The following is a 10,291-nucleotide window of genomic DNA, read 5'->3' on the forward strand; positions in this document are numbered from 1 at the left end:
CAGAGGGGTGCAGTCTTTGCTGTGGTTGCAATGTCTTGGAAGATTTGCTGTGTTGCCTGGCTGCAGCGAAGTGCGGTGCTGCCTCATACGGTCGTTGACGCATTGACACATGGTTGTGCAGTATGGTTTTAGTAATGTGTTCTGTTTGAACCAAATGTTTTGTCGTTCTTATTAATCAGTAGAGGAAAAGAGTGCGGCACTCCTGCCGTGAGTTATTTCATGAGGACGTAACTGCCACTTTGAGGCCGACTTGGCACTTTCTACGGGGTTGGTTGACTGCACTTTTTAGACATTCTTGTGGTCCAGCCACTTCTTTCCCGGAACCACGGCAGTAGTCTAAAAGCTGGTTTAAAAAGCGCCTCTGCTATATTTCCTGTTTGATGTTTTGAAGTGTACGTAGTGCTATTTTTTGCTAATTCCCAGGTTTCCTGCATATGTAAGTGAATGCTGTTTTGAAATCTACTTTTCTTCCTTTGTTTGGTACAGTCGTTTTCCAGCAATGTTTTTTTTCTCATTATGTCTTTTGCATAGCGCATAGGTTTCTTTACAGCTTTGTACCATGTATGATCATCTGCTGAATCTAATGTACAGTCATGCCATGTTAATTTTACCCCTATTGAAAGGGGCAGGTTTTCTGGGACCAAACTTTCGGATTGTATTTATGCCTCATTAAAATCCAATGTCTATGTCGAGACAATGGACAGGGTGAAAATGCATATAGCCTATTGGGACATATGTATTTTTGTCTTGTTATTATGGACAGCGATGACAACCAAATCCCAAGTGCCTCTACCAGATGTTGTACCCCTTGTATATTGATATTGATTGTTTTAAAGCTCCTCGCGATTACAATAACGCTCCCGTGTTTCCCAATTTCCACGTGCCACTATAGCAGGCTGCAGCCATAAAGCTTTATTTAAAGAATATTTGCTTCTTTTTCTTCACAATTCATTATTACGGCCAACTCACTCCGAAACTTTTGCCCACTTTCCGAATCTTTTACCCACTTTCCGGCTGTCCTGGTCTGAAACTATTTTGCCAGTTTGTGGCGCCGCGAAGAAAAACACAAACTGTGGAAGAAAAACTCAAAGGATATTTATATTTTCTATTGCATTTTGCTGGCAACTTCTCTACCGATATTTCGGAAGCGTGTGATAGCGCTCGAAACATTCTCCTGGGTGCAGGCCAGGGTTGTTACTGCAGGTTTTACAGAAAAACACACAGTTTCCCTCCGGCCTCCGCTTGTTTTTCTATCGCTACAAACTGCACAGTCCCTGCTGCTTCGGCCTGGCAGCTTGCATATGAAATGGCTCTTCCCATCTAGCCTTTCCTCGCACTCCTTCCGCGCAGACGGGCCGCGCTTTTTGGCTCTAGCCCTCACGTCACCCACCAGCTGTTGGATGAGGTTGCGGCGGTACTGCAGGTGTCGCTGTTCTTTCTCACCACGATTCTGCAGCTGTGTGCGCCTCAAAATAAAGCTATTTACGGTGGAAACTTCCAAAAGCCAAAAAAAAAGCTTTCGCCACCATTTCATTGTCTTTCGACAAAATGCATAGCTGGCGCAGTAATGGTCCGCACGGTCAACTGCACCCATGTGTTCTGTGTAGTCACATATGACCACTGGTTTCTTCAACGTCACTTTCTTTCCACCTGCTTGTGTCCTTGTCATTTCTTTGAGAGATACATTGTGGGCAGAACTGAGCATCGTCACTGGACGCTTGTCTCGCCACTAAAGCACCATGTAGGAGCGTCCTTTTCTGAAAGCTGCCACTTCGCCCTTTTTCAGTTTTTTCTTGACCTGCTGTGGCATTTGCTTGCGATTTGGCATCACGGTACCAGTCAATTGTACTCTCTGTAGAAGTAACTCCTCGGCAAGCATTGGAGAAGTGTAAAATCTGTCTGTGTAGAGGTGGTAGCCACTCCCCGGCGTAGCTTGCTGCACTTTCTGGAGCAAGTGAAGAACAATCCTGCAGGTGAAGGGCAGCTCGGGACGGCCGAGACTGTCAGTTGTTGTGCTGCCGTAGTAGGGCTCGATTGCCGAAATGTACCCCGTTTGGCAGTCAGCAAGTGCGTAAACACGCATGACCCATTTGGTTGGCTTCTGTGGATTGTAGCATTAGAACGAGACACGGCCTTTGAAGCCAACAGTGCTCTCATCGATGCAAATTTTGGGGCCGGCTCTGAAATGCTCTCTGCATTTCGCGTCGATGTAATGCACGACGTCCCTGATCTTGCTTCCACGTGTTGCCGGCCGACCTGACGAGGCATCATGGCACGGGGCAACGTGCAATATCCAAAACATTTGCAGAAATCTTTTCCGGCAGAAAATGTGCGGGAAGAAAGGCATCTTGTTGACAATATCTTGGCTAAAATACTCCTTCAGTTCTGGTTTTGGATTCAAGGCCATGTCTATGATTACACCAAGAAAAGCCTTGAATTCTGTCAAGGTCACGTCTTCCCAGTCCTTCCAAATTGAGTCCTTTGGAAGCTCACCGGCACTCGAAATCTTATCACGCGCATAGTGGTTTGTTTCGCGCACAATATTGTCCATCAGGTCGTCTGTAAAAAACAGCTGAAAATATTCCAGCTCAGAGTTGAGATTACAAGTGCTTACTTGTGATCCTGGGTTCGTGACAGTGAAGGGAAATTGTGTGAAATCGGGCATATTATCCACGTACACCTTCCAGTCCGCAGCACGTGGTCGCGCACTGTTTTGTGTGTCAACAGAGGTGCTGTCTCCACCGCCGCCATCGTCATCGTCACTCGCTTCAGTGGAAGAACTGTCATCACTGTCCGATGGAGGCACGTAATTCTCTTCCTCACTGAAGTCGTCTTCGCTTTCGCTAAATGCACCACCGAAAAACGCACGCGGTGAAAACGTTGCCATGCTTGTCAACGAACCGCGCCAACGTGCGTTCTGTGCTCAAGTGAGAACGCTCTGGCGGCTCTAGTATTGAGAACATTGTGCTGCGCCCTAGTGCAAAAAAAAGTAAACTTCAAGAAACAAAGCTTACTTCACCCTCAAGAGATGGTGCATTATGTACACAAAAATGCGCACGATTCGTGGTGAGAAAAACCGCGAAATTTAACCGGCGAACACCCTTGTCGGGCGTTGAAGAAGCGTAGCTTGTTGGGCCAGTTGGTGCATGGTATGAGGAAAACCAGCAAAAAGGACGCAATCACAAGGAGAAGTACACAGGACAACGCTGGAAACACAACTGAAAATTCTTTACTTCGCCAACATCAGAACAGGGCGCACATGCGCGTGAGCGCCACAAACGCTATCAAAACAGCAAACACAAACTGATTAAGCGAGCGAAGAAACATGTGGCAACCTATGTCCCATTCATGAAAGTGTATTCTTTTGCCGTGAACCTGACAGAGCTGTCGCTGACGCATTCAGTTCCTAACTGCTTGATTTTAAAAGCTTCTAAGATTTCTCGTTCTATCTGTGTTTTGCCGCGGCCGATGATGTTGACATTATGGAACAGAGGGGTGCAGTCTTTGCAGTGGTTGCAATGTCTTGGAAGATTTGCTGTGTTGCCTGGCTGCAGCGAAGTGCGGTGCTGCCTCATACGGTCGTTGACGCATTGACACATGGTTGTGCAGTATGGTTTTAGTAATGTGTTCTGTTTGAACCAAATGTTTTGTCGTTCTTTATAATCAGTAGAGGTAAAGAGTGCGGCACTCCTGCCGTGAGTTATTTCATGAGGACGTAACTGCCACTTTGAGGCCGACTTGGCACTTTCTACGGGGTTGGTTGACTGCACTTTTTAGACATTCTTGTGGCCCAGCCACTTCTTTCCCGGAACCACGGCAGTAGACTAAAAGCTGGTTTAAAAAGCGCCTCTGCTACATTTCCTGTTTGATGTTTTGAAGTGTACGTAGTGCTATTTTTTGCTAATTCCCAGGTTTCCTGCATATGTAAGTGAATGCTGTTTTGAAATCTACTTTTCTTCCTTTGTTTGGTACAGTTGTTTTCCAGCAATGTTTTTTTCTAATTATGTCTTTTGCATAGTGCATAGGTTTCTTTACAGCTTTGTACCATGTATGATCATCTGCTGAATCTAATGTACAGTCATGCCATGTTAATTTTACCCCTATTGAAAGGGGCAGGTTTTCTGGGACCAAACTTTCGGATTGTATTTATGCCTCATTCAAATCCAATGTCTATGTCGAGACAATGGACAGGGTGAAAATGCATATAGCCTATTGGGACATATGTATTTTTGTCTTGTTATTATAGACAGCGATGACAACCAAATCCCAAGTGCCTCTACCAGATGTTGTACCCCTTGTATATTGATATTGATTGTTTTAAAGCTCCTCGCGATTACAATAACGCTCCCGTGTTTCCCAATTTCCATGTGCCACTATAGCAGGCTGCAGCCATAAAGCTTTATTTAAAGAATATTTGCTTCTTTTTCTTCACAATTCATTATTACGGCCAACTCACTTTATGGGCACTTTTGCTGGGGAACACTGTCAAGTTTTTTGCTTGTGTGTGATGTTCCTGCCCCAGTGTTGGCCACTGTGGGCATTGCATAAATAAGCAAATAAAATGCAGCACCAAGTGCACTCAGAGTTTTTTCTTCATTTTGTAACAGTGCAATTTACAAAACTTCCTTGAGTTGTGGAAAACACTGTTCACCAAACCATGGCATATGCTGAACAAATTTTAAGAGAACCTATAAACTCTCAAACTACACATGAGAGAAATGGGTGGGATGGTTTTCTCAGGAGGATTAGGAGGAAAGGCAGGGAGGTTAACCAGTGAATAATCGGTTTGCTACCCTGCACGGGGGGAAAGTAGTGAGGAGAATCTAGACCTGCACCCGTCAGTGGGTGCAGGTCTAGATTCTCCAGTGCACGGCAGCGAGACTGTCTTTCGGCGCTGTAGGCAGGGCATTCACAAAGAATGTGGGCTATAGCCTCATCACACCCGCAGATGGCACAGCAGGGCTGTCACACATACCTATTAAGAAGGAGTAGTGCTTGGTGAAAGCTACACCAAGCCACAGGCGACGCAACAAAGTTGCTTCACATCGCGGTAGGCCAGATGGATGCCAAATCTTTAGATCTGGGTCTAAGGTTTTTAAAGGCAAATGCGAGAATTAGCCTGAATTCCACGCGGCAAGCGTGATGTCCCGCAACAGTGCTGCGTCGGGTCTCGTGATGGGGATGGACACACAATCACCCTCGTGGTGAGCAGTTCGCGCGGTCTCGTCCGCATGGTGGTTGCCTGTGATGCCGCTGTGTCCTTGCAGCCAATGGTAAACAATATCGTGCCCTTTGTTGGTGGCTGTGTGGTGGAGCTCTCGGATTTCGGCAACAAGTTGTTCATGGAACCCATGACGAGCAGATTGTAGCGCTTGGAGGGCTGCTTTTGAATCAGTGAAAACAGACCATTGCTGGGCTGTTTCTTCACTGATATGCCACTTGAGAGGTTCTTTGATTACCATTGCCAACATTACTGGACCCATATTGCCAGCCTTCACCGAGGACAATCGCGTCATTTCCCCATTCTTATTTCCAAGTTGACCAGTTCAGTCTTGCACTGGCATCTGCTAGCCATCCTGATTAGCTTGGTTTCTAGAGCAACTGCCCCAACGGGCAGTAGTCATAGGCTTGGTCCTTGTACCGGGATGAATTTATGTTTCAGTTGGCTGTTAGAAAGATAGAACAATGTCCTTTTCACACTTTGGTACCTTTGGCCGCAACGAATGCAATTTTGTGTGATACAAAGCTTTGCACTGGCATTTTCTCATATCCATAACATAGAAGCTGTATGTCCGGGAGGTCACTTGAAATTAGGGGCTTGAGCTAGTGGCTTGCAAAAACCGCTTGTGTCTAACCTCCTAATTTTCCGGCACCACTCATGGATGTGCCCAGTGAGTAGGTTTTTCTAAGTGCTGGCACAGGCGTTTTTAAACAACAAAATCTAGGCTCCAGCTGCCCGTTCTTCCAAGTGACATTGAAACTTGAAGGTTTCTTGGAGGCAGCTGTGTGCACAGTGAGTTGCATGATTCGCTATATCTTCGTCATAACTTATCCGGGCTTTGTTCAACAATTTACATACTCAAGAGTTCAACAAAGCTTTCTGTGGTCAGGTATTGCAATCGAAGTGAAGGAATGTAGTCACTGACCATAATTTTTTGTAGCTGTGTGGAAGGGTGTAGGTGCATGCTAATCAGCGATTCCTGCCTTGCTTGAAATCTATATGTCCTTAGAGGGTTTCGCTAAGCAATTTGGATGAAATTAGCATTTATTAGAAGCGGGAAGAATTATGGTGCATACGTAATCATATGCCGCCGAGGCTGTAAAAGTCTGAAGGCTTGAACCAGACGCTCGGTGGATCATTTACAAATGTACAACAAGCAAGTAAGTAATTAAGTGGTTTAATAAAATAATAATAAAAAAAAGACAGGAAAATATTTTTGCTAGCCTACCATCGATACTGAAGCACCTGAGTTGGGCCAGCAGAAATGAACGATAGCAGGCAGAATGGAGAAATGAAATGAAAGAGGTGAGGGGACAGGAAGAGAGGATAGGGGGGGAGGGGTAATGTACACAAAAACTATTTACACAATAATAAATATGTACAGGTTGCGCACGTGATTAGTTCATAGTGAAGCAATAAAAACGCGCACAGCACAATGTTCACTACAGCTGCAGGGGGCGCCCAGCTGTTAGTCGGCCAAGGTAGCACTCGCTGAGCATTCGGTCACTGCACGTAACTACCTGGCGGACACAACAACAAATAAGGAAATAAAAACTGGTGTAGTGCAACAGTGCATGAAAAAAACAGTGAAATATGATACAGTACAATATGATACATTATGATACAGAAAATGATACAGTACAGTCTCAGTACAACACTACTAATATTGTGAAAGCAGAAATACACAGGTGCAAGAGAAACAGTTTTTTAGCAGGTAATAAGGGCGAAAATGCAAGAACCAGAGAAGTGCACAATGCGTATGTCGTGCTATTCCATGTCGGCGCATGTTAAACGACTCCAGTTGTCCTAAATTATTCCCAAGCCTTCCATTAGAGCCTCTTTTATAACTCATGTCATATCAGGGCATTAAACACCACAATTTAAAATTTTTATACCAATTTTAAGAAATATTTGAAACATGTGCAATGCAACAAGAAACAATATTTCATGGGTAATAGTGAACTCTTGAAGGGAAGGCTAAGATGTAGATTTTTATGTAGAAACAAGGCAAGGAAAAAGATAGTTGTCCTTCACACATTACTTCTGCAAGTTGTATGTCCAGCATGATGATGCCCCTCAGTGAAAGTACTGGGCAATGATCCTGTCTCTAGTTCTAAAACCACTTGCCGAATCCACTAGTGGCACTGTGGCTGGCGGCTGGGCTGCTCTAGAGACAGGAACAGGCGCAGTACAATCACGAGTGGCATCGTACAGTAGAGCGGGTGGGACGGGGTCCTTGAGCAGCTGGCCCAAGTTGTGCAGCGCCGCACATGCCGTAATCACGATAGGCACCGTGGCCGTCTTGATTTGTAGTGTCATGTCGAGGCATGGAAACCTTCTCTTCCACACCCCGAAGGTTCGCTCGATGCTGCATCGCGTTCTTATTTGTGACTTGTTATACCTGTAGAAAATAAACGTTTTCTTTATTGAGAGCTGCCTTTACCTTTGTTAAAACTACAGCTTGAACTTACTTGTACTGTCGACTTCCTGGTAGAACATCATCTCTCAAAGGAGTCATCAGGTATGGCCTGCATGCATAGCCCATGTCACCAAGAAGGATGCCGGGAATGTCGCCCTGTTCGTACTGCACCCTGGCCCGACTGTTATCAAAAATGCGGCTGTCATGAGCCGAACCGGGCCAGCTGGCAACGAGGTCCAGAAACTGAAGTTTGGGACCTGTGATTGCCTGCAAAATAAATAAATTAGCACGAGTAAGATCGACTTGACCTGCACTGCGGCGAGAATGTTATTCTGGAATATGGAAGGAAATAGTGTAGGGCAGCTGAATAAAAATGTGTGCTTGTGTAAACCACTTGCATATAACATCAACACTGCTTGTTTTGAGCAATTTATATTCGTGGACACTGCATAAAAAAGTTGCAGCAACAATGCACACTTGTCTCGTACTGTTATGTTATTTTCATGCCTGTCATTACTGAAGGCATGTGCTACATATGCAAAACAACTCACTACTGTAATAGGTTACCTCTGCATTGAAAACAGTTAAAACGAAGGCTTATTTGTGATGAAATAGGACCAGGTAATTATTGTCAAAGCTTACTCTACTCAAAAATAAGAATTAAGTTTGCATACAACACAATATTCCTACGGCCTGTACTCAGCTGCAAATCCAGGAAAAATCGCCGATTTAAACATTTTTCACAGAACTGTTTGTTAGTAGCAACATATTCTTTTGTTATGCTGTTATTGTTGTGATTATCAGCAGCAACAACGTAACGATGGTGAAATTACGAATTTATGTTATCAATACTAATATAACGCGAGGAGAAGAGAAAATTAAAAATACAATTACGGTAGTAAGGCAGCCTCGACCCCTGTTTGCGCCAGGGCAACTGAAATGCTGGCTTCTCCAAGTATGGTATCGAAGGGTGGCTGACATGCAGTCATTAGCTCAATACTTCAATACCTTGGAACCGATTATAGTGCGAAGGGCATTCCGAAGCATTAAATGGTGCCTCCCGCCGAATACTGAACATTATTTTTTTCTCAGTTCGCCGAACATAATTTTTTTTTGTCGCAGAACTTACCTGAACATTGATGGAGAAGTATCCTTTCCTGTTGCGGAAGACTTCTGCATCATTTCCTCCCGGACTCTTTATGGGGATGTGGGTGCAGTCGATGCAGCCGGTCACGCCAGGGAACTTCGCCACTGCGTAAAATTCCTCGATAACTCCCGGGGCTTCGGCGGCGCTCGGGAACTTCACGAGCTCCGCGAACAATGTCTCGGCTATCATGTGCGATATGCGCGCGATGATCCGCGACACTGTCGGTTGAGACACGTTCACAAGATCACCGGTGACGATCTGGAAGGTCCCCGCGCCGTAGAACCGCAAGGCCACGAGCAGCTGAAGCAGCGGCGGCACCGGGAGACCGCGTTCGTCGGTGTTGGCGCGCAACGGAAGCCTCCCAAGCAGCTCCAGCACCGCTTGCTTCGAGAAGCGGTACCTGCTCAAGAATTCGGCATCGTTGTATATGTCCATGGGGTTTTGCCGATCCCTGAGCACTGGCTGCGGAGCGCGCGCGTAGGTACCTGTACGCTCTGTCCTCGGCGATTTCGGCGGCGCGAGCACAGAAGTTGACGAAGTCGGAAAAACTGCGGTAGGACTCGGCCATGTCGAAATGCGGAAAGTGTCACTTAAGCTAGCAGAGAGCCTAGCTTAAGTTGTCGGGTCGATAAGAGCGCTCATTGTTCACAATGCGGGCTGGCGCTGAAGGTCCTCCTCAGCCCGCACAAAATGAAAAATACACTTTTTATGCGCATTCGCGCTCGACGCCGATCATGTTTTGTTTGTGGCGAGCGCGAGGTGGCGGAAAACGCATAAAACTTGCCAAACCGAGGCGAAAACGGGCCACGCCTCTTTGCTTGAAGTGAGCTCGTAGTGTATGTGATGCAGCAGTCAGAAACCAAGTTATGAGGGAGTGTTGTGTTCCCGTGTTTTCTGCCCACAGTTTTAAAGTGCACAGGCTATTTGGCTTTGCTCGTAACAGCGCGCGCCGAAAGAATTGCAAATCGCAGGTAAAACAATGAAAGACGCCGCCTACCAGAGTATACTGTGGATCATGGATGCAAGCCCATCTTTATCAATACCACGATTCGGGCCCACGCTAAGACTAAACTTCGGAGAGAAATAATTGAGGCTTTTCATATTGCTAACACCGGTGACGAATGCGTTAGTACTGCTTCAGTTGTTTTTCTCGACAAAGAGATAACATTCTTAGATGGGCATGTGTATATTCGATGTCCTCTAGGTTGCTTTACGTCGGTAAAACTCGGTGCTGTTATTTCTGTGGCTTAGTGTTTTAGAGTTTCACACTCGCTTTATTGACACTGTTTTTGCAACGGGGATGGTTTACCCGTTGACAGGTATCACTATCATGTTTGACTCTGCTTTTGTTATGGCATTTCTGACACTGATTTGCTAAGATATGTCATATCCCCCACTTACATTGTTCACCTCATGAATCTTCAGTTTCTTTTTTGGTATTATGTTTTGCTTGGTATGTTTGGAGTATCATATCAGTTGGACAGAATGATATCTGGTTGTACCC

The sequence above is a fragment of the Amblyomma americanum genome, chromosome 1 (assembly GCF_052857255.1).
Source record: "Amblyomma americanum isolate KBUSLIRL-KWMA chromosome 1, ASM5285725v1, whole genome shotgun sequence".
In the NCBI taxonomy this organism is placed as follows: Eukaryota; Metazoa; Arthropoda; class Arachnida; order Ixodida; family Ixodidae; genus Amblyomma; species Amblyomma americanum.